Here is a 26,029-nt window from a genome sequence, read left to right as displayed (position 1 = left end):
ATGAGAGCAGTCGTAACTCACAGGCAACAAATTGAACAAACACGGGAACAGCTGCAGCAGGCAGAGCTCACCTTTAGACACCAGGTAACCTGAATTCTGCCTGACATACTGAACCCTTAGCACCTCACGCGGGTGAGTGTAGTGGCCCGTGGGATCCCTAAACATGGGCTTTTCATTGTTGGCTTTTTCAGCTCGCAGTTCATGAGAAGAATGCTTAGGACAACTAGGTTCTTGTTTCCTCCTCTTTCTTTGGTGCGCACTCTGGCACGACTGAAGGTGGATGTGTTTTTTCTCCCCCAGATCAAGACTCAGATCTGGGACAGGGAGATGGTGGAGCAGGGCAGGGAGGTCGCTTACTTGAAATACAGGTGTGGTCATTTGACTTGTGTTTTTATGGGTGTTTCCAGGGATGACGCCTGCACTGTTAGTTGTCTAGTAGACGACGTGGTGTTGCAACTCTTATAGAAAGAAGTCCATTATTTTTGTGTATCCAAGACTGGACGGGATGGAAGCAAAGAGGCTGCCTGAGGGATACACAAGGCAGAAACCAATGGCTGCAAGACCAGAGATGCAGAACCCTCCAAAGAGAGGTAAGAAGCACGTTGTGATGTGCCCCAGTCTAATTTCTGCTGTGCAGCCTGTTCCTGTGGGTGATCATCGTGTGGTCTGGAAAGAATCACAAGCGCTAAGGACGGCAGGTGGTCTGAAGGGGTGACAGAAGGGTGTTCTCCTCTGGTGCCGCAGACAGTGAGGCACTTGTCCCTGTGACTGGTGGAGCTCATGCCCCTTCTCTGACGGTGACCCTCCCACCTCCTCTAGCATTCCCCTGTCTGAAGAGCCTGGAAAGGATGACGGGACATGGGCCTCATCCTTCTTCCCACCCGGACTCAATGCGAAGACTTCAGTTTATTTGAGGAGAAGGTCATTTATTCACTATTTTTAACGGTCTTTATTTTTGTTTGTTTTTGGGAACTGTAGCCCTGCATCCCTCAATTCAAATTCCATATGGGGCGCCTGGGTGGCGCAGTCGGTTAAGCGTCCGACTTCGGTCAGGTCGCGATCTCGCGGTCCGTGAGTTCGAGCCCCGCATCAGGCTCTGGGCTGATGGCTCGGAGCCTGGAGCCTGTTTCCGATTCTGTGTCTCCCTCTCTCTCTGCCCCTCCCCCGTTCATGCTCTGTCTCTCTCTGTCCCAAAAATAAACGTTGAAAAAAAAAATTCCATAGAGCTTAGCTTAGTCCTCTGATGGTATCAGTGCAACCCTGAAGCTTCACTGCTAACTTCTCATAGTTCTCCTTTTCTCAATAGTGTAAAATTAGTCTTTTGTTATATAATAACTGCTGTCATGTGGAAGGCAGCTTGTAGATAAGCTGAGAGATTGAACAATTCGCCTGAAGTCTGAGGAAACTTACCCTTCTTGAGGATTCATTGAGGATATACACCAAACCAGTATTCTCAACTTTATTCTTTTTTTTCTAGGTTTATTTATTTTGATAGAGACATAGTATGTCTGGGAGGCATAGAGTGAGAGGCAGAGACAGAACCCCAAGCAGGATCCACACTGTCAGTGAGGAACCCAATGCTGGGCTCGAATTCACAAGCTGTGAGATCATGACCTGAGCCAAAATCAAGAGTTGTGTGCTTAACCCAAGCATTAGCATTGAGCCACCCAAACGTGCTCATATTTATTCTTAATCTGTAATGAAATGGTGATTCCCATGATGTATACTGAGAAACCTCTGTTTTACAGATGAATTCTAAATTGCTAGTTGAGCCTGACCTGTCCATAGTTATTTGATTAATTATGAAACAACATGGACCAGGACACCGTGAGGTCTTTATCAAGGTGAGGGGATGGTTCTCCCCCTTATCCTTGGGGGTCACTCAAGGCATGTGGGATACCCTCTGCCTCTGGTCAGGGACCTGAGTGTAGGGAAAAGATTAAGATATTTGAGGAAGGAGATGAGGGATTGTTTTCATTCTGCAAATTCCTCTAATAGCAGAATAAACCTCTGTCCCTTCTAGGGTCTTTGGTAGATCCAGAAACTGCTGAAACCTCTGTGAGTTAGAGCAGCTCTGACTGTACCAAGAATGCAGACAAGGACAAGGTAAATGCTGGGGCCATTCTCAGTTGTAACTCTTTTGGGAAACTCTCATCTTTATGTACAGCACGCTCTCCCGGCCTTGTCTCATTTTGCGTGTTGTGTGATATGTCTGTTTTCCAAACGCACACTCATAACCCAGGAGCCCACAGGCTTCTCAGTTTTTAGTTTGTCAGCTTTCTGCGGTAAGTTTAGAAGCCAAAAGTGCTCAGAGACTGAGTACCTTAATGTTTTTCCTTGAGTTTCAGGAAATAATGAGGAGGAGGATGACTCCACACTCCAAACAAAGGTCTCCTGGCCTGGGTGACGCCTTCCAGACCTCACCTCTGTGGGAACAGTGTGGCTGCTGTGTCTTCCTTTCTTGATTCTGGCTAGGAGATGAACCTGTTAGAAACGACATCGTGACTCCAACTTTATATTTTGTGCCCTGTGCCATTTAGAGCGGTCATAGAGAAAGCCAATGTCATCACTCATCACCTTTCCATCTTTGTTGGTAAATGACTTGTCTGGAATCCTCCAGCTATACCTTAGGTAAAAATAGTTTGAACACTGTGTCCTTCAATTGTGTTTCTATGAGCAGTTTCTGGTTTTGTCCCGTCACTGTTAGAGCTGATACAGTCTCATGACACATACCAGGAGTTTTATACCAGAACACTTGCATGAAATCTGTTATGTGAATTTCTCCCTCTTTTTTTCCATTGTACATAATGACTCTGTGTCCTGTCGTATGCTTAAAGTCAGAATTCCCTATGAATTAAGATGAACACATCTGAGCTTTGTAGACATTCACCACAAGTAACTCGTTCTTCACAGAAGACTCTCCTTCCCCTGCAAGATTCCAGGCATCCTCCACTGCCCAGAGGTCTCTGAGCCTTTGACAACACTTCAAGAGGGAAGACTCCTTTCTCAGGGAGAGGAGCAGAGAAGGCACAGCGAGGGTCCGGCTGCAGAACCTTTTGCCAGGAGTGGCTGTGATTCCATGAGCAGAATATGAGCCGTTTATTCCCACTCATTTTTTTTGTGTTCTTAATATACCCAAAGCAGAGCATCTGGAGTCGCCGTAGAGGAGGGATGCAGGGTGAACCTGGACATCGATGGCTGCATGTCGGGAGAATGCTACTTCATTAATCTGTAATTACTTCTGTTAATCCTCTAGGACAGGACCCTTGCCAGTTTACTTCTGCAGACATGGGCAGTGATGTGTGGTGGCATCCAGTGGCAGGGACAGAGTTTTCAGGTACTGATGCTACACTCTTGGATCCTGGTGGCAGAGAAGGTGGCAGGTGCTGACACATTCTTCTCTGGGTTACAGCTGCTTTTGGTATTGGTTCTCTTGTCTGGCATATGGATGTAGCTGTCATTTCTGTTCTGCAGGGCAGTCTGGATCCTGGGGACCTCCTCCGTTAACTGGACGATTCTGTATGCCCTACCCTGGAGACGCCCTGCCCCCATGGACTATTAGGCACGTCCACCTCCTGAACCTTAGTGGCCCTGAGGCCACCCGGAACCCCTCCACCTGCAACACTTGGTAAGATAATCTGAGCACTAGGAGTTGACTTGTAAAACACACTCACCTTATTTTTGTTGCTGTTAGGTCTTGGGCCAAGGTGCAGAGGAGGTACCACAGACCATTGTGATGCAAGGGGAACGTCTGCTGCCATTACCACATTCCTCAAGTTTCTCAGGATCTCATCTTTGTCATTTCCCCCATCATGGGTGGGTACAGGCGTCTCTTGTGGAGAAGGAATGGGGCCGTATGCAGCAAATCAGACATAGCGCTTCAGCAGAAATGCCCTGTACACAGTCCACGTGCTGGGATCTGTGAGGCATGAGGCACAACGTAATGTATGTCCATCTAGTTGTGCCCCCAGCCATCCGTAGTTGTTTGCTGAGTGATGAATACATCTGAATCAGGGCTTTTAGGAGTCTTCATCGAGTTATAAGGGATGGTTCTTCAAGTTCTTCTTGGGGATCACTGGAGGCATGTGGGTCACCCTGTGCATGTAATTTGGGATCTCACTGGGACAAAGACTTTAAGTTGTCGGAAGTATGAGGGGAGGGTTTTTTGTTTTGTTTTTGGTCTCCAGTCTACTCAAGTCAGAATAAACCTCCATCCATTCTTGGGCTTTTTGCAGGTCCAGGAGCAGGTGTCACACCCAAGAGTGACATCAACACTGGCTCTGCCAAAACTGCCGAGAAACACAAGGTAAATGCTGTGGCCATTTTCAGTTCTGTCTTTACGGACATCCACATCTTTCTGTACAAGACACTCTCCTGCCATTGTCTCTGGTTTGTGTGTCGTATGGTATGCCTGCTGTTTTTGTTTTTTTCCCAAATGCAAAACCTTTACCGCCGAGTCTACGGGCTTCCCAGCTGGCATCTGTTTGTGGTAAGTTGAGCAGCGAAGCGTGTCTAAGGGTGGGGACCATAGGGCTTTTCCAGTGTGTTCCTGGAATAAATCAAGGAGGATGACACCACCCTCCACTTGGAAGTCTCCTACTTTGGCTCATTCTCTGTGGATCTCCTCAATGTGGAACCATTGCTCTTGCTGTTTCTTCCTCTCCTGTTTCCTTCTATCGAGGGTTTTAACGTGGTCAGGAAAATCTGTGGGTATCCTTACAATCTGAAAATGCGAACTGCCTTCACTCCAACTTATATTTTTGTATGTGTCATTTAGAATGGTCTTAGACAAAGTAAATCTCATACCCATTAGCATTTTGGTAAACATGCTGTCCAGAATCCCTTCAGGTGTGCCCTGGGTATAAATACTCTGAACTATAAGAGGTGGCATATTTGTCATAGAAAACGTGTACTGGAACTTAAGTTGTGAAGAGAAAAAATCCAAAATTACCCATGTGGCAAGTCCCCACAGTGTCCTTCACTTGTGTTCACATGAGCACGTTATCTCGTGTCCTGTGTCACAGGTATCACTAAAACATGGAAACTTACACCAGACATCAAAGTGCATTTGTGTTAATTTTGTCTTTTAGAATTTCACCTCATTTTTCCAGAGGACACAATTACCCTGCAAAATGTACTGTACTTAAGCTGAGAAGTACCTCTGAATTAAAAGAAATTAGATGAACCCAACTAACATGTATAGGTTACCTGTTTCTCTAAGAGCATGCTTTCCCAGGTCCTCTACAGGCCTTCAGGATCCCCATCTCCCCATGTGTCTCTGTGCCCATGGACAGCACTTCCAGAGAGGAGACCCCATGGTCAGGACAGTAGTTTGGGCACAGGCAGGGGCTTAGAGGCAGAGCTTTGAGCCACGAGGGCTATGATTCCATGTGTGGACACTGGCATTGTCATTCCTTCTTATTCTGTAGTTCTTCACATACACATAAGCAGCCTCTGTGGTGGAGGGGGATGAAGGGTGGAGGGTGATCCTGGACAGAGATGCCTTCCTATCTGGAATATGCTACTTTGCTAGTTTGGTATTCAGTCTATAAATCTTGTATGAAAAGAGCCCTTGCTGTTTCAACGTTTCCAGACACGTGGAGACACTAGTTTACCCCAATCACATCCTCTTCCCACCCCAAAGCTGTAAGTGGAACCCAAAGTCTGGGTAGAGATTTTGGCGCTGATGCTGCCCTCTTGGAACCTGGTGGTGGGGAAGCTAGTAGGATATGAGCACTGCTGCTTTGGGCTTCTGCTTTTTTGCTGGTGTTGGTGCTCTGTTCTGTCCTATGAACATACCTTTCATTTCTCTCCCGCAGGCTATTATGTATTCAAGAGGGCCTGGTCCTTTCCCAGGATCGCCTTGCAGGCTGTTCCCCATGGACCACCCTTCACCACCAGTCATGGGCTATAGGCCACGTCCCCCTCCACCACCAGCTCCTCCACCTCCTCTATTTGTTAAGATGACCTGAACCGGATGAGAGGCTGGTAAAGTATATTCATCTTCTTCACGATTGACTTTGTGGGAATGATGTAGAGATGGCTGTGAGTCTCGGCAATGCAACTACCAACTGCCTGAGGACACTGTAGCATATCTCAAGTTTCTCAGGACATGCATACAATGGGCAGTGTCATTTCCCTGTAATACGGTGAGCTATACATTTCTCTTGTCAAATGAAAGGATTTTTTACACAAAAGCAGACGTATCAGCAGCACTGGTGCATATTTTGGAGACACAATATTTTGGGTTCTGTAAAGAATGAGGCGCACCCCTAACTTTTAGAGCATCAGGTGTCCTGTGTGAAAGAGGGACATGCATTAAATGACGCAGACCTTGTGATCACCATAATGGAAACACCGGTGAAGGATCCAGTGCAAAAATGGGGGAACCTTGAATCATACAGGAATAGAAGGGAAGTTGAGCACAGTAAGCAGAGTTTGAGGAGGTGCAGAGGGGAAGGTGTTGGGGTTAGTGAGATGCAGTTGGAGGTCATTCCTGGCCACAGCCTGAGCAGGGAGTGTGAGGTCCACACAGAGCTGCTATGTGGGGTCGCTCTCAGTGCACAATGCAGTGTTCATCTCCAAAATGTCAGTGTGTTGCCAAAGTGCATGCAGGTAATCATCTAAAAAGATTGTCTCCCTGGATTTTCCTGAAGGTTCTGGGTATTTGTGGGGGAAAAAAAGCCCTGGAGATATGGGGAATTTAACTTGGTGTTATGAAAATGCTGTATGCCCAAGTTCATATCCCTCAGTGAGACTAGAAGTGGAGACAGGATCTAGATCAGCTGAGTGCCTGCATTGGCCTTCAGCCTGAGTCAGACTCAGGCCCACTTAGTGGGTCAACCTACAATTCAGGGTTGGCCAGAAGCTGCCCCCGCTGGACCCCTGTCATCACCCTGACTACAGCTTTGCATCTCCTCAGACTTCTCTCACAATATCCTGAGGCTTTGCCTGTGTTCCTGCTGTCTCAGCCCTAGTACCAGTTCTCAGTGGGACCTACACAGAGTCTCAGCTGTGTTTTCTGCGAAAACAGGGGTAATATTTGTTTCTAAGAACATTTTAAAAAGAAGACATTATATACATAAAGCATCTGCAAAATCTCTGGGAAGTGTGCACTCACCCTTCTCACAGTTTCAATTGAGATATCTCCACACAAAGGTCCTCCAAAAAAGATGGTCACCGAAGTTCATTAAACTAAGACTGTTAACAACTCAGCCCAGGGATTGGGAATCACGGTTTTAAACAGTAAGGTAAGGTCCCTTGTTTTTCTGTTAAAATTCGGGCCCTTCCAGGCAAAGAAAGAAAAGATAATTATGAGCCTGTGTACATTCAGAGATCCAGATCTGAAGACAATCATTTTCCATTACATATAATCTCACAGATGCAGCCACACACTAAAGTGTTCATCTGAGGTCACAGCCACAGATAAACTACAGAAGACAGAATGCATGTAGGAAGACATAAGATCAGAGGGAAATACCCAAAATCTCTTTGCCTTATAGGACAACTCTTTTGAAATTTGAAGAGGACTGTGCACGGTGACAGACTATGGTGTTGTGTTTGTATATACATTTTAAGAAGGTGTCAGATCTGCCTGAATGCTTTCCCTGCCCATCCTGTCCCCTCCACTTTGTCCTTCCTACTGTCCCCTAACCCACCTTTCATCGTTTTCTGTGTCGGCGTCTGCTTCTAGACCCATCTACTCTCAATCCCCATCGAGTGCACACAGTGGGGTTCCTGTACACACAGGTAACAAACTGGCAGAAATAGAGGATAGAAGATCACCTTTTGTGCAGGGGAGCCCGAGGGAGTTTTCTGGGGTGATGGGACCTTCCTATATCTAGACTGATGGGGTGCTTATGCTCATTTATTTTAGAAATATTCACTGACTCCTTGGTGCCTTGGGGTCAGATAGACAGGTATCTGTCCCTGGGAAATGACGGAGTTCTAATGATGGGGAAGGATGAGGGACCAGCAGTGACTGTGGGAGAGGAGTGAAGAGGCCACAATGGAGTCAGACCCTAACCCAGGATGCCAGGTCTCCACAGATAGCACCACGTGTAGGAGGGCTCTGAGGAGCAGAGATTTCTGGATCAGACCTGTGAACTACATAATCCTACTGCAGTTTCCTCACTGAGGGATGGACAGGGTAGAGGCCAGCAGCTGGAGGACACCCTGATCGTGGCTGGATTGGAGCAGGGGACCTGGGGGATTGAGTCAGAGAAAGGGACAGGCAGAAGGTAGCGACAGGGAGTTTGAGAGACAAAGGGAAGGGAAGAGAAGGGACCTTTCTCTGCTGACTTCACCTGCATTTCTGTGTGACCAAAAGGAGACTCTTGTCTCCAAGGGTAGGGAAGAGGGCTGGCAAAAAGAGTGACATTCTCAGCTCAAGTGCCCAGGATATCTGCCTTGCTCTTGAGTACCTAACACAGGAAGCCCATGCTTTCTGTCATGGTTGGAACTGCAGCTCATATCATTTAGTGAAAATCAATCCAATTATGAATCCCTCAACATTAAAGTACTGAAAGAAAATTAAGTGAACAGACTGAAAGATACACACACCTTTGGATAAAGTCCAAAGGTACGCTGACTGCAATACTTACGGGAATATAGTCTATCAGAAAAGAAGTTAGGTACCCCAGTGCAGTCATTCAGACACCTGGGCAATATCTGAAAACATAAAAAAAAAAAAATGTAGTCCTTACTTCAAAAGCAACATTAGCACTAGACACAAAGGGATCATGATTTAAGGTTTAGAGGGAAACCATATGACTTCATGGTGCTGTATCCATGAGATCAAGTCTCATCAAATTATACCCTTTAACTTGAAGGCTATTTGTTATATGTAAATTATACTTCATTAAAGAGAGTTTCAAAACATAAAATACAGAAGCAAATGTGGGAAAGTTCCTTTCTAATCCTGAAGTGCGTGTGTGATGGGAGTCTGACCATGTCTCAACAACCCGAAAGATGAAGACATTTAAAAAAATTAATAATATTAGCATAAGAGGACCCTGAGCTCACCCTGTCCCATGTTTTCAACTACATAACATCCACATCCAAGTCCATAACCACAGAGCGATCCAAAGAGTGGCAGAACAAACTCCACAACTAAATAGATAGAAGCTGTACCTGAAAGGTTAGGAAGGTCAGAAAGGTGGAGGGCGGCTGCCTGCAGAGAGGGCAGAGAAAGTGAGCCCTCACACCAGGGAGCTCACACAGGGAAGACTAATCCCCAGAACCTTTGGCTTTAAAACCCGGGGGAGGGGGGTGCTGAATTCCCTTGGGTTTGGATCCTGGAGCTTTGGAGGTCAGCTGACCCAGCACTGGGTGATCCAGAAGGCTGAATGGTAACCTACAGGTCCCTGCCTGTGTAGAGAGGCAATGTAAACATGGCATTTTACACAGTGCCAAGGCAACAGGAGGCAGATCTGTTCATGCTGACTTCTGAGTGGTGGGGGTACTTTTCCAACAATGAGGGAGCTCACAGGGACCATTCCCCCCCCCCCGCCCCACCCAGATTAAGCACAGAGGCACTTACCAGGGAGTGGACCTACAAAAACGCTTGCTACCCTACGTGCTAGCTGTGTGCCAGTCCCAAGAGTTCTCTGGGGGACTCACCCACTCCAAGCCTGCTGGCCTCAGGGCAAACTGTTAAAACCGCATGGGCACCTTGTCTGGCCAGCTGCAGGCAAAGCTGCCACTGTACACTGTGCCCATCTGTACCGCACCCAGTTGTGCACCCCCAGCTACCCTCATCTGTCCCCCCTCCCCAGCTACTGACACACTCTGTGCACAGCCTTGAGCCCCTGGTTGCCCTGGTGCATAGCTCCCGGCCACCAAAGGACAGCTATGATTTGTCAACAGAATCTTGGCAAGTCAGAAGGAAGTGACATGACATGTTCAAAGTGCTGAATGGAAAAATCAGCAGCCAAGAATATTCTATCCAGCAAGGCTATCATTCAGAATAGAAGGAGACAGAGTTTCCCAAACAAAAGCTAAAGGAGTTTGTATCACTACACCAGTCCTGCAAGAAACATTAAGAGGGACTCTGAGTGGAAAGAAGAGACCGAAAGTGACAGTAGAGAGGTAGGAAACACAAATCCAGTAAAAATGAATATTTCTGTAAAACATCAGTTGAGGAACTCACAAAAATGGATATAAAATATAATTATATGTACCAAAACACAGGGAGGAGAAAATAATGAGTTCAGAGGTAAATGACCATCAACTTAATACAAACAGCTAAAAGCAAAGAAATTATGTAAAAACCTAATGGTCACCAAACATCAAAAACCACTCATAAATATGCAAAGAATAAGGAGAAAGAAATCAAATCACTAAAGTAAATCAACAAAACATGAAAGAGAAAGACAAGAAAGGGTTGAGAAAATCATTAGAAACCACAACAGGTAATAAAATGGCAATACATTCAATAATTAATTTGAATGTAAATGGAATGAATGCTCCAATAAAAAGACATAGAGTGTAAAAATGGATGAAAAAACAAAACAGATTTATATGCTGTCTGCAAGTGACCCATTTTAGACCTCAAGACACCTACAGATTGAAAATGAGAGGATGTCAAGAAACATCACACAAATGAAGGTCAAAAGAAAGCCGGGGTAGCAATACATGTATCAGAGGGGAAAAAAAGAGGACTCAAAGAAAATCACAAATGAGAGGGGCACCTGGGTGGCTCAGTCGGTTGAGCCTCCGACTTGGGCTCAGGTCATAATCTCACCCCCTGTGAGTTCAAGCCCCGCGTTGGGCTCTGTGCTGACAGCTCAGAGCCTGGAGCCTGTTTCAGATTCTGTTTCTCCTTCTCTCTCTGACCCTCCCCCATTCATGCTCTGTCTCTCTCTGTCTCAAAAATAAATAAACGTTAAAAAAATTAAAAAAAAAAGTAAAATCACAAATAAGAGAGGAGAAATCACAGCCAACACCTCAAAATACAAAAAAATCATAATATTATGAAAACTTGTAAGTCAAAAATTTGGACAATTTACAAGAAACAGATAAATTCCTAGAAACATATAAGTTACATAAACTGAAACAGAAAGAAATAGAAAACATAAACAATAGCCAGCAAACAAATTGAGCCAGTAATCAAAAAAACTCTCAACAATCAAAAGTAGAGGAGCAGGTGACTTCACAGGTGAATTCCACCAAACAGTTAAAACATGGTTAAGACCTCATCTTAAGCTATTCCAAAATATAAAAAAGGATGGAAAACTTCCAAATTCATGCTATGAGGCCAGAATTACCCTGATACCAAAACCTGATAAAGAGTCCACTAGAAAAGAGAACTCCAGGCCAATACCCTTGATGAACATGGATGCAAAAATTCTCAAATACTACCAACCAAATTCAAAAATACCTTTAAGAAATCATTCACCACAATTAAGTGGCTTTGTTCCCAAGCTGCAAGGTGGTTCCATATTTGCAAATCAATCACTGTGATGCATTACATCACACGGAGAAAGGATAAGAACCATATGATCAGGGCTCCTGGGTGGCTCATTCCTTGAAGCGTCTGACATTGGTTCAAGTCATGACCATATGGTTCATGATTCAAGCCCTGTGTTGGGCTCTCTGCTGACAGCTCAGAGCCTGGAGCCTGCTTCAAATTCTGGGTCTCCCTCTCTCTCTGCCCCTACCCCACTCACATTCTGTCTCTGTCTTTCAAAAATGAATAAATGTTTCCAAAAAAAATACGGTCATATCAATACATGCAGAAAAAAGCATTTGACAAAGTACAACATCCATTCATGATTATAACCCCCTAAAGTAGGTTTACAGGGAACATACAGCAATGTAATAAAAGTTATCTATGAAAACCCCGCAGTTAACATCGTCCTTAGCAGGGAAAATCTGAGAGGTTTTCCTATAAGGTCAGGAAGAAGACAAGGATGTTTACTCTCACCACATTTCATAAACATAGTACTGGAAGTCCAAGCCACAGCAATCACACAAAAAAACATACAAATCTGGAAGAAGTGAAACTTTCACACTTTGCAGATTACATGACACTATATATAGAAAACCCTAAAGAGTCCACCGAATAACTGCTAGAACTGATAAATTCAGCAATATCACAGGATACACAATCATTGTACAGAAATCTGTTGCATTTCTAGACAACAGTCATGAAGCAGTAGAAAGAGAAATTAAGAAAAGAGTTCCATTTACAGTTGCACACCAAATAATAAGATATCTATGAGTGAATCTAACCAAAGTGGTGAGTGACCTATACTCTGAAAACTGTAAAACAGTGATGAAAGAAATTCAAGATGACACAAAGAAATGGAAGGACATTCCATACTCATGGATCAGAGGTACAAATGTAGTGAAGTTGTCTATACTTCCCAAAGCAATTGACACAATTAATGCAATCTGCATCAAAATACCAACAGCAGTTTTCACAGAACTAGAACAGTCCTAAAATTTGTATGGAACCACAAAAGACCCCAATCTTCAGAGTAAACATTCTTTATGTGAAGTGATAATTATGGATGGCATTATGCCTCTGGATCTTCTGCTCCAAAACACATGAACTCTGGCCTAAGCATATGAACAAACGTTAGACATATCCCAACCAAGGATCATTCTGCAAAATACATTCTACAAATGTACCCTCAAAACTTTGCAGATTATGAAAAGTATGGAAAATCTAAAAATGGTTGTGACCAGGTGGAGCCTAAGGAGACAGGATGACTAAATGTAATACGCCAGCTGGGATGAGTCTGGAACAGGAGAGGTTAAAACCAAAGAAATCTGAGTAAACATATAAATTTTAGTTAATACTACCATATCTCTTTGGGATATTGATTGTGATAATGTACCAACTCTTATGACATCAATAGAAAACAGTCTGATGTATGTGGAGACTCAGTACTATCTTCCCAATTTTTTATTGGTAACTAGAAGCCCATCATGAATGAAAACATTAGTAATCATGGTTTTATTTTTCAATACATAATATTATATAACTAGTTCTAGTATTAGTTACTAGTGATGGCCATGTACCTATTCTTGTTGTTCTTACTATTGTTTAATTTAAATAATAGCATTCATGGTACAGAAAACGAGTGCATGATAAACACTTCATAGAAACATCTACTTGACATATTTTAAGATAATGTATGTATATACCACTGTATTATGTGGTATGTAAATTGTTTTTCTGATCTTGAACGAACATGTCATTGAATGGCTTTCCATAAAGGTGGTTATCCTAGATAATGAATGATACTCAAATTTTACAGGATGTACTCACATCATGCCTGAACATTGTCAAAAATAAAAATATACACACGGCCAGATGAATCATTGTGGCTGGCTCACTTATTGTAAAGAATCCTTGCTTTAATATTTTCACGCATATTTTTGGCAGGAATACAAGAAAATCATATATTTCCAAATCAAAGAGATATTCAAAGACTTGAATATCAATAGGGAGTTCAAGGGGTTTCTGAAGGAAGAGATGTGACCATGAGTGGGGAGTCACAGGCAAGCAGCTTTCTCTGGTCCATTATGACATGTTTGCATGAGGATATGTGACTGCCAAAGGGTAAGACCCAGAATTACAAGAGGGAAAGACAATGCTTTAGGAAGAAGTGACTTGGAAAGGGTGTTCCTGTGCCTAAGTGATGGCTCAGCAACCTGGCTGCAGGTCCCTGGGTCAAAGACTTCAAAAGACCAACGGTAACCTAGACTAATGAAGATCTTAGTAACATAGATCAATGTATCTTAGAGCCACAAAGACTTAGAGCCACAGAGTTGATCTTCACCTATGATTGGGACATGGCCACAGTTTCACAGGACATGATCACTGGGCCGGCAGTAGATGGCTAAAATATTATTTAGGGCTATACATTTAATAAAAAAATATATGTGTAAAAGTTTGGGTTTGGAATGTTAAGAAAAATCACAGGCCCAACGTTACTTATGTTAAGACCCCATGTCACTAAACCTAATTTCATTCCTACAGGAAAGTAACCTTGAACCAGTCAGCAAAGAATTTCGTAGTCAGTGCTGGAAATTTAACTGATAGATCCCTGCCATTCCCCTCAGAGGCAGTCTTGCCTAAATAAGGTATTCCATGCCACTAAGTTTTTTTTAAAGTTTATTTATTTTTAGAGCGAGAGAAAGAGAGTACATGCAAGGGAGGGGCAGGACGAGAGGGAAAGAGAGAATCCCACAACCATGAGGTCATAATCTGATCCAGGATCAAGAGTCAGACACTTAACCAAGCCATCCAGGCACCCCGAGATTGTGAGGTTTTAAAGGTTAGCAGGCTTGCTGGGATACAGCCCCGAGGGCACTGGCCTACTCCTGAGGAGAAGGCAGCAAACAACTTGCAGGCAGATGGCATGGAAACAGTGATCTGTACAACGCCTGTTGCACACAGTGGGGAGATTATGTACTCATTGTGGAGAGCATCCCTGAGAAGCAGTGTTCACAATGAGGGGACAAAGAGCTAGGACAGAGGAGCTGCGTGGTGCCATTTTCCTGCTCTGCCCCCGCTCCCCCTCCCCCCCTCCCCTCTGGCATAAACACAGAGCCATCTACTGGAAACAAAGCAATTTCCACACTGGCTGCCCAAGGTGCTTACACCAACCCCACCTTCCTGTGCTCTGGAGAGACTGGCCTTCTAGGTCATTCAAGCTTGCCTCAGTCCCAATGGAGCTGGCCCATTCCCCAGAAGACCAGTGGAAGCCCATGACCACACCACCTCTCTTGACCAGACAGTTATGCAGGACTTCACTTTGAGTGGCAGTTGTTTCAAGTCTCATTAACAAGCAGATCAGAGCAGACCTAGACAAGTCTCACCACATTCTGGCAAAGGACCATACCTTGCCCATACAACTGGCCTGAAGGATAGTGTGGCCAGAACACAAAACAGTGCATGCAACACACACCAAAGACAATCCCTGATGTGCCAGGCCCTGGACACTAGATGATCTCCTCTTCATAAAGCAATTCATCTCACAGGCAGGTAACATAATGAGCTTTGGTAACACAGAGAAGACAAATACTCAGCTAAAATGCCAAGACAAGAGGAAGGCATCCCAAATGAACGAACAAGATACGATCATGGCCAGAGAAATGAAAGGAACACTTCCAAACTCATTCTATGAGGCCAGTATGGCCCTGAGTCCAAACTGGACAAAACCCCACTAAAAAGGAAAACTACAGATCAATTTCCCTGATGACCCTGGATGCAAAAATTCTCAACAAAGAGTAGCAAACCAGATCCAACAATACATAAAAAAGAATTATTCAGCACAATGAGGTGGAATTTATTCCTGGGATGCACAACTGATTCAATATCTGCAAATCAACTGATGTGATACATCACATTGATAAAAGAAAGGATAACAACCACAGGTTCCTCTCAATAGATACAGAAAAATGTTTGACAAAATGCAGCACCATCCTTTCTTGATAAAAAAAAAAAACCTCATGAAAGGAGGGATAGGAGTATCATGCCTCAACATGAGAATGTCCAGATATGAAACAGCTAATATCATATTCCACAGCTAATATCTTCAATGGTGAAAAACTGAGAACTTTCCCCCTAAGGTCAGGAAAACGACAGGGATGTCCACTCTCAGCACTGTTATTCACCATTCTGTTGGAAGTCCTAGCCTCAGCAATCAGACAAAAAAAAAAAAAAAAATACAAGGTGTCCAAGTTGGCAAGGAGGAGTCAAACTTTCCCTGCTCACAGACATGATACTCTCCGTGGAAAATCCAAAAGACTCCACCAAAAAACTTCTAGGACTGATACAGCAATTCAGGAAAGTCTCAGAATGTAAAATCAACATACAGAAATTGATTGCATTTTTATACACCAATAATGAATCAGAAGAAAGAGAAATCAAGGAATTGATCTCATTTAAACTGCACTGAAAACCATAAAACACCTAGGGATAAATCTAACGAAAGAGGTAAAAGATCAGTACACTTAAAACAATAGAGGGGTGCCTGGGTGGCTCGGTCGGTTAAGTGCTGACTTCAGTTCAGGAAATGATCCTGCATTTGTGGGATGGAGTCCCACGATGGGCTCTGTGCTGACAGCTTGGAGTCTGGAGCCTGCCTTAGCGTCTGTGTCTCCCTCTCTCTCTCTGCCCCTCCCCTGCTCATGCACTCTTGCTTGCTCGCTCACTCTCTCTCGCAAAAATAAATCAACATTAAAAAAAAATTAAAAGAACAAACCATACAACGTCTATAAAAGAAGTTGAAGAAGACACAAAGAAATGAAAAAAACAAAAACCCATGCTCATGGATTAGAAGAACTAATATTGTTAAAATGTCAATACTACCCAAAGCAATGGACACATTCAATGCAATTCCTATCAAAATAACACCAGCATTCTTCACGGAGCTAGAACCAACAATCCTAAAATTTGTATGGAACCAGAAAAGACCTCAAAGAGCCAAAGTAATGTTGAAAAAGAAAAACAAAGATGGAGACATTACAATTCTGGACTTTATCCTGCATTAGAAAGCCTCAATCATCAAGACAGTATGGTATGGCACAAAAACGGACACATAGATCAAAGGAACAGAATAGGGAACGCAGAAATGGATCCTCAAATATATGGCTGAGTAATCTTTGACAAAGCAGGAAAGAATATCCAAAGGAAAAAAGTGTCTCTTCAGCAAATGGTACTGGGAAAACTGGACAGTGAGAAGTATGAACCTGGACTATGTTCTTAAACCACACACACACACGCACACACAAACACACCTCAAAATGGATGAAAGATCTAAATGTAAGACAGGAAACCATCTAAATCCTAGAGGAGAAAAAAGGCAACCTACCTCTTTGAACCTGACTGCAGCTTCTCCTTGCTTGTTATGTTACAGAAGCAAGGACAATAAAAACCAAAATGAACTAGTGGGACCTCAAGATAAAAAACTTCTGCACAGCAGAGGACACAATCAGCAAAACTAAAAGGCAACTGAATGGAATGGGAGAAGATATTTGCAGGTGACATATCAGATAAAGGTTAGTATCCAAAATCTATAAAAAATTATCACACTCAACATCCAAAAACCAAATAATCCAGTGAAGAAATGGGCAAAAAACATGAGGAGACACTTTAAGAAAGATGACATCCAGATTGGTCACACATGAAAAGATGCTCAACCTCACTCATCATAAGTGAAATACAAATCAAAACCATAATGACATATCCCCTCACACGTATCAGAATGGCTAAATTTAACATCTCAGGAAACGGCGGATGTTGGCAAGGATGCAGAGAAAGAGAACGCTTTTGCAATGCTGGTGGGAATGCAAAGTAGTGTAGCTACTCTGGAAAATAGTATGGAGATTCGTTACAAAAACCAAAAATAGAACTACACTAGGCCACAGCAATTGCACAACTAGGTATTTATCCAAAGGATACACTAACTCTGACTCAAAATGAAACATGCACTCCAATGTTGATAGTGGCATTATCAACAATAGCTAAATTATGCAAAGAGCCCAAATGACCGTTGACAGTTGAATGGATAAAAAAGATGTGGTATATTCATGCAATGGAATATTACTTGGCAATCAAAAGGAGTGAAATCTTGCTATTTGCAACAAAGTGTATGGAACCAGACTTTATTATGCTAAGCCAAATATGTCAGATAAAGACACACATCCTATGATTTCTCTCATCTGTGGAATTTAATAACACTGATGAACATAGTGAAATGAAAGCAAAAATAAGATACAAACAGAGAGGGAGTCAAACAATAAGAGACTGTTAAGTAGAGGGAAGAAGCTCAGGGTTCCTTGAGGATTACTGAATAGGGGTATGGGCTAAATGAGTGATGGGAATTGGGGAGGGCAATCGGGATGAGTATTGGATATATATTGTAATTGACGGATCACTAAACCCTAATCCTGAAACTGTATTCCACTATAAGGTAACTAACTTGGGCTTAAATTTTAAAAAAGAAGAAATATTTTTAAAAATTAAAGAATGTACTACCAGTCAAAAGAAAATAATATTTAAATCAGACTCTTGGAGTGGAAATGAAAGACCAAAAGGGTTACAGACAAGAAAGGATCAGAGAAAACATCAAGAAACAATGGCAAAAAACTAGTAGAATGGCACTAAATATATGCCTCTCAATATTTACTCTGAATGTAAATCGACTAAATGCTCCAATCAAAAGACATTGGATAGGGTGTCAGAATGGACCAAAAAAAAAAAAAAAAAAAAAAAAAAAAAAACCCAAAAAACAAACAAACAAACAAAAAAACAAGGCCTATCAAGATTCTACCTACAAAGCCTTATTTGGACTTAAGTCACCCGCATATTTTAATTGAAGGAATGAAAAAACATTTTTCATGCCAGTAATGTCAAAAGAAAGCCAGTAGCAATACTTATATCAGGCAAAATAAACTTTAAAACCGAGAGTGTAGTTTGCTACCCTTTGGGTCAACACCTAGTAGTAAAATTGCCTGCACTAGATATTTATACCAGCATCGTCACCAGTAGCCAAATTATGGGTAAGTCCAAGTATCCATCAACTGATGAAGGTATAAAGAAGTTGTGGGGTGAGCGTGTGTGTGAATGTAAATTACTCCTGACCAGCACCCTCACTTGTGTACTCCACTCAGCCCTTCGTGGAGACAAATGCTCTTCTGTGGGGTCAGTGCCTGGAGCCTCCTGGGACCTAACCCTAACGCTAACTGTAACCCTAACCATAACCCTCAACCTACACGTAACCCTTTCTCTCTCACTAAGTCACGCATGTGCCCTCACTTCAGCTCTTCATGGAATTCACAACACTAGTGTTGCTTCGACCCTGGCAACTTCTCTGGATTGATCCCTAACCTTAGCTAAGGGTCTCTCCGCATGGAGACCCAATTCAAAAGTGTGACAATAGCACGCACATGGGTTGGAGATTGGTAAAGAAATACTTGGCAGGGGACCTGGAACATCACCATGTCATTTGCAAAGTGCGACTGCAGCTGCACTAGAGGATTCTGAGGCCTAAACGAAGGGTGGCCCATATATTTGTTGGGTTTGGAACCCAAAGACTAATACTGACCAGCACCCTAACATGTGTACTCCACTCAGCCCTTTGGGGAGACCACTGCTCAGAGGTGGGGTCAAGGCCTGGAATCTCCTTGGACCTAACCTTAACCCTAACGTATAACCCTCAACCTACACCTAACCCTATCTATCTCATTAAGTCTATACCAGACCCACAGCCGCGCATGTGTCCTCACTTCAGCCCTCCATGGAATTCACAACACTGGTGTCGATTCAGCCCTGGCACTTCCCTGGACCGAACCCTAACCCTAGCTAAGGGTATCTGCCCACAGGGAATGAATTTCACAGTGTGACAACAAGAAGGACACGGGTTGGAGAATCGATACAGAAAATCTGGGCTTGGAACATGGAACATCACCATGTCATTTAAAAACGTGACTGCAGCTGCACGAGAGGATTCCTGAGGCCTACAAGAGGGCTTACCCATACATTTGTCTTGCTTTAGAACCCAAATACTAATCCTTACCAGCACCTTCACTTGTGTACTCCACTCAGCCCTTCGGGGAGACAACTGCACTGTTGTGAGTCAGTGCCTGGAGCCTCTGGGACCTAACCCTAACCCTAACTGTAACCCTAACCCTAACCCTAACCCAAAATGTACACATAACTGTATCTCTAAACCAACCCTATATATGACCTGCACCCTCTCATGGGCCCTCAATTCAGACCTCGAGGGAGATCACGAAACCGGAGTCGCTGCAACCGTGGCAAGGTCCCTGGATGGAACCTTAACCTTAGTTAAGGCTCTGTCACCTTGGAGACCCAATTCCAAAGTCTGACAACAGCATGCACACGGGTTGGAGAATAGGTGCAGAGATACTCAGCATGGAACCTGGAACATCACCATGTCATTTCCAAACCACGACTGCAGGTGCACGGTAGGATTCCTGGGGCTACCTGAAGGGTGGCCCACACATTTGTCTGGGCTTGGAACCCAAACACTATTCCTGACCGACACCCTCCTTTTGTACTCCACTCTGCCCTTTTTGGAGACAACTGCTCGGCTGTGGGGTCAGTGTCTGGAGCCTAATGGGACCTAACCCTAAACGTAACCATAACCCTAACCATAACCCTCAACGTACATGTAACCCTATCTATCTCACTAAGTCTACACAACACCCACAGCCCCACATGTGCCCTCACTTCAGGCCTCCATGGAATTCACAACACTGGTGTCGCTTCAGCCCTGCTGACTTCCCTGGACTGAACCCTAACCCTAGATAAGGCTCTCTCCCAATTGGTATCTGATACAAAAGTCTGAAACAGCACACACACTCAGGTCCGAGAATCGGGTGCAGATATACACGACATAGAATCTAGAACATCACCATGTCATTTTCAAAGCACAACTGCAGCTGCAGGAGAGGATTCCTGAGGCCTAGCGGAAGAGTGGCCCATACATTTGTCTGGTCTTTGTACCCAAAGACTAATCCTGACCACCACCCTCAACCTACACGTAACCCTATCTATCTCACTAAGTCACGCATGTGCCCTCACTTAAGCCCTCTATGGAATTCACAACACTGTTGTCACTTTGGCCCAGGCAACATCCCTGGACCGAATCCCAACCCTAGCTAAGGCTCTCTCCCCATGGGGACCCAAACCAAAGTGTGACAACAGCACGCACATGGGGTCGAGAATCAGTGCAGAAATACTCTGCATGGAAGCTGGAACATCACCATGTCATTTCCAAAGCAAGACTGTAGCTGCACGAGAGGAATCCTGAGGCCTATCCAAAGGGTGGCCCATATATTTGTCTGGCCTTGCAACCCAAAGTCTAAACTTCTCTGGCACCCTCCCTTGTGAACTAGAGTGAGCCCTTTGGGGAGACAACTGCTCTGCTGTGGGGTCAGGGTCTGGAAGCTCCTGGGACCTAACCCTAACCATAACCCTAAACTATAACCCTCAATCTACACCTAACCTATCTAACTCACTAAGTCTACACCAGACCACAGCTAGGCATGTGCCCTCACTTCAGCCTTTCATGGAAATCAAAACCCTGGTGTTGCTTTGGCCCGGACGACTTCCCTGGAAGGAGCTCTAACCCTAGTTAAAATTCTCTCCCCATGGGGACCCAATTCTAAAGTCTGACAAAAGCACGCACACAGGCTGGAGAATCAATGGAGAATTCTCGGCATGGAACCTAGAACATCACCCTATCATTTCCAAAGCGTGACTGCAGCTGCACGAGAAGATTCCGGAGGACTACGCGAAGGGTGGCCCACACATTTATCTGGACTTGGAACCCAAAGACTACTCCAGACTGGGACCCTCCCTTGTGAACTCGACTCAGCCTTTCATGGAGAAATCTGCTTTGCTGAGGGTTCAGTGCGTGCAGCCTCCTGGGACTTAACCCTAACCTTGACTGTAACCCTAAACATATCCCGAAACCTCCACCTCACCCTATCTCTAACCCTAACCCTAGACTTGACCTGCACCCTCGCATGGGCCCCCAATTCAGCCCTCGAGGGAAATTACAAAACTGGAGTTGCTTCGGCCCTGGTGAAGACCCTGGACTGATCTCTCACCCTAGCTAAGGTTCTCTCCCCATGGAGACCCAATTCCAAAGTCTGACAACAGCACACACACAGGTTGGAGACTCAGTGCAGAAATACTTGGCATGGAACCTGGAACATCACTATGTCATTTCCAAAGCGTGACTGCAGCTGCAGGAACGGATCCCGAGGCCTACTGGAAGGGTGACCCATACATTTGTCAGGCCTTGGAACCCAAAGACAAATCCTAACCAGCACCCTCCCTTGTGCCCTCAACTCAGTCTTTCGGGAAGACAACTGCACTACTGTGTGTTCACCCCTGGAACTTCCTGGGGACAAACCCTAAACCTAACTTTAAATTTAACAAGAACCCTCAACAGAAACCTACCATATCTGGAACCCTAACCCTACACTTGAACCACACCTTTGCATGGGACCTCACTTCACCCCTAGAGGGAGATCATGAGACTGGAGTTGCTTCAGGCCAGGCAACGTCCTTGGACCGAACCATAAGGCTAGCTAGGGGTCTCTCCTCATGTAGACCCAACAACAAAGTCGGACAACAACACACGCCTGGGATCCAGAAGTGGTGCAGGATCACTCGGCATAGAACCTGGAATATCACCATGTCGTTTCCAAGGCCCGGCTGCAGCTGCCAGAAAGAATTACAGTGGCCTCCACGACCAGTGACACAGACAGTTGTATGACCTTGGAAACCAAAGACTAGTCTAACTGGCAACCTCCCTTGTACCCTCAAGTTATCTCTTTGGAAGACAACTGCACTGCGCTGGGATCAGAGACTGGTAACTCCTGGAACATAACCCAAACCCTAACCCTAAATCTAATCATAACCCTAACCCTAACTCTAATCATAACCCTAACCCTAACCCTAAATCCTAACTCTAAACCAAACCATAGCACTAACATTACCATAACCCCAACTACAACACCAACCATAATTCTAAACCTAAACCCTACACCGTAACCCAGAACCCTGAATCCCAAATCATAATCCAAAACCTAACCGTAACCACAAACCTAAACCCTAAACTAAACCCAAACCTGAACCCCTAAACCATAACCCTGAAACCCTAAACCTAAAAGAAACGTTGACCCTGAGCCTAACCCTAACTCCTAAACCCTAACCTCAAAAGCATAACCCCTAAACCCAAACCCTAAATCCTAAACTCTAAACCCTATCCCCTGAACCTAACACTGACCCTGACTGTGACCCTAACCCTGATGCTAGCCCTGACCCTAACCCTAACCCATAAGCCCTACCCTAACCCTAACTGTCACCCCAACCCTAATCCCTAAACCCGAACCCTAATCTTCACCCTAATCCTAACCTTCTAACTCTAACCACCTAACCCTAACCCCTAATCGCTAACCCTAACCCCTAACCCTACCCCCTACCCCCTAACCCTAACCCCATAGACAGTCCTTCATCACCAGTCATGGGCTATGAACCACCCCCCCCCCCACCTCCTCTGTTTGGTAAGATAACCTGAACTGGATGAGGGATTTGTAAAGCATATTCATCTTCTTCGTGAAACACTTTGTGGGGAAAATATAGAGATGGTTATTAGGGCTTAGCAATTCAACTGCAAAACTGCCTGAGGACTTTTCAAGTAGTTTTCAAGTAGTTTTTTAAACTATTCAAGTTTCTCAGGACGTATGTACAATGGACTGTGTCATTTCCCTGTAATGAGGTCAGCTTTAGGTTTCTCTTGTCAAAAAGAAAGAGGATTTTTACACAAAGACAGATGTATTGGGAGTACTGGTACATATTTTACAGACACAATGTTTTGAGTTCTGTGAAGGATGAGATGCACCCCTAAGTGTAGGTGCCTCAGGTGTCCTGTGTGAAATGGGGCACATACATTACATGACACAGACCTTGTGGTCACCATAATGGAAGCACCAGTGAAGGAGTGGGGGAAACTTGAATCACACAGGAATAGAAGGGAATTTGAGGACAGAAAGCAGAGTTTGAGGAGGTGCAGAGGGGAGGGTCCTGGGGTCAGTGAGATGCAGTTGCAGGCCATTCCTGACCACAGCCTCAGCAGGGAGCATGAGTTCAACATGGAGCTGTATGTGGGATCACTCTCAGTGCACAATGCAGGGTTCCTCTCCGAAATGTCATATTTGCCAAAGTGCACTTAGGTGATCATCTAAAAAGGTTGTTGTCTCCCTGCGTTGTCTGAAGGTTCTGGATATTTATGGGTGAAAAAATGCCCTGGATATATAGGAAATTTAACTTGGTCTTAAGGAAATGCTTGTTTGCCTAAGTTCATATCCCTCAGTGAGACTAAAAGTGAAGACAGGATCTAGATCAGCTGAGTGCCTGCATTGGCCTTCAGCCTGGGTCAACCTACAATTCAGGGCTGGCCAGATGCCACCCCTGCTGGACCCCTGACATCACCCTGACTACAGCTTTGCATGTATCTCTTTAAACTTCTCTCACAATATCCCGAGGATTTGCCTGTGTTCCTGCTGTCTCAGCCAGAATACCAATTCTCAGTGGGACCTACACAGAGCCTGAGATGGGTTATCTGTGAAACAGGGATAATACTTGTTTCTAAGGACATAATGAAAAGAAGACATTGAATACAGAATGCAACTGCAAAATGTCTGGGAAATGTCCACTCACCCTTCTCACAGTTTCAATTAAGATATCTCCATACAAAAGATCATCAAAAAAAGATGGTCACAGAAGTTCATTAAACTAAGACTGTTAACACCTCAGCTCAGGGATTGGGGATCGCCACTTTAAAGAGTAAGACAAAGACACGCTTATTCTATTAAAATTTAGGCCCCACCAGACAAAGAAAGAAAAAGATAATTACGAGAATGTGTATATCAGAGTTCTACATCTGAGATCTGAAGACAATCCTATTCCATTACATATAGACTCGCAGATGCATCCACACACTAAAGTGTTCACCTGAGGACACAGATTAACTACCGAAGAGGGAATGCATGTAGGAAAACATAAGACCATAGGGAAATAACCCCAAATCTCGTAAATCTCACTGCCTTATACGACAACTATTTTGAAATTTGAAGAGGACTGTGTGAGGTGACAGAGTATGGTGATTATATATCTTAAAAATGTGTCAGATCTGCCTGCATGCTGTCTCTGCCCACCCTGCGCTCTCCACTTTGTTTTTCTTAGTATTCCTTAATACTACTTTCACTGTTCTGTCTCTGTTTCAGTGTTTGCTTCTAGGAGGACCTACGCTCACCCCCCATCGAATGCACACAGTGCGGTTCCTATACACACAGGTAACAAACTAGCAGAAATTGAGGTGATGGAGGATAGCAGCAAGATCGCCCTTTTTGCAGAGGAGACCAAGAGAGTTTTCTGGGGTGATGGTAACTTCCTATATCTAGATGCATGGGGTGCTTGTGCTTATTTAGTTTAGAAATATTCACTGACTCCTGGTGCTTGGGGTCAGATAGACAGGTACCTGACCCTAGCATATGGCTGATTTCTAATGGTGGGTAAGGATCAGGGACCAATAGTGACTGTGGGAGGTGAGTGAGGAGGCCACACATGGAGTCAGATCCTCCCCCAGGATGCCATGTCTCCACGGACAGAAACCTTGTGCAGGAGGGATCTGAGGAGCAAATATTTCTTGATCACCTGTGAGCTGCATAATCCTACCCCAGATTTCCCACTGAGGGATGGACAGGGCAGAGGCCAGCAGCTGGAGGACACCCTGATCATGGCTGGAGTGGAACAGTGGGCCTGGGAGATTGAGTCAGAGAAAGGGAAAGGCAGAAGGTAGCGACAAGGATTTTGAGAGATAAAGGGAAGACGAGGGAAGGGAGTGTTTTCTACTAACTTCACCCACATTTCTGTGTGAACAAAAGGAGATTCTTGTCTTGCAGGGAAGGGAAGAAGGCTGGCAGAAAGACAGAGTGACATTCTCAGTTCAAGTGCTCAGGATATCTGCCTTGCTCTTGAATACATATCACAGGAAGTTGTGCATTCTGTCATAAGTGGAACTGCAGCTCATATCATTTAGTGAATATTAAAGCAATTATTAAGACCTTATCATTAAAGTAGTGCAACAAAAGTATGTGAACATACAGAGAGATACAATAGAAGCAAAAGTCCAAAGGTAGACCGACTGCAATAGTTGTGGGAATATAGACTATCTGAAAAGGAGATATGCCAATGCAGGCTTTCAGACACCTGGGCAATATCTGAAAACGTGGGGGAAAAAGTAGTCCTTACTTCAAAAGCAACATTAGGATTAGACACAAAGGGATCGTGATGGAAGGTTTAGGGAGAAACCATATGATTTCATGGTGCTGTACCCATGGTCCTGTACCTTCAAGTCTCATCCAATTATACCCTTTACCTTGAGGCTATTTGCTATATGTAATCATACCTCATTAAAGAGAGTTTCATAAAATACTAGAAGCAAATGTGGGAAAGTTCCTTTCTAAT

The 26,029-nt window shown here is 44.2% G+C and overlaps 2 long non-coding RNA genes across 25 annotated transcripts in view; one reads left to right on the top strand and one right to left on the bottom strand.

Annotated features, from left to right (window-relative positions):
* Positions 1-8,897, top strand: part of LOC109494136 — a 45,485-nt gene extending 36,588 nt beyond the window's left edge. For 2 of the 24 annotated variants that reach the window (XR_006589412.1, XR_006589410.1), the window contains exons 4-8: positions 408-590; positions 820-3,337; positions 3,475-3,816; positions 4,236-4,306; positions 5,820-8,897. This is a non-coding gene — a long non-coding RNA (uncharacterized LOC109494136). Of the gene's footprint in view, positions 1-23; positions 591-819; positions 3,338-3,474; positions 3,817-4,235; positions 4,307-5,819 lie in introns of all 24 variants that reach the window. The other 22 variants (XR_006589434.1, XR_006589427.1, XR_006589428.1 and 19 more) reach the window with 22 other exon arrangements.
* The window catches only part of LOC109494137, a 56,092-nt gene that overhangs the window by 14,858 nt on the left and 15,205 nt on the right, over positions 1-26,029 (bottom strand). Inside the window, exon 2 of the long non-coding RNA XR_006589435.1 lies at positions 2,324-8,670. This is a non-coding gene — a long non-coding RNA (uncharacterized LOC109494137). The remainder of the gene's footprint in view (positions 1-2,323; positions 8,671-26,029) is intronic.

This window comes from Felis catus, chromosome E1 (genome assembly GCF_018350175.1).
Source record: "Felis catus isolate Fca126 chromosome E1, F.catus_Fca126_mat1.0, whole genome shotgun sequence".
Classification (NCBI taxonomy): Eukaryota; Metazoa; Chordata; class Mammalia; order Carnivora; family Felidae; genus Felis; species Felis catus.
This window is presented reverse-complemented; position numbering and strand designations above follow the sequence as displayed.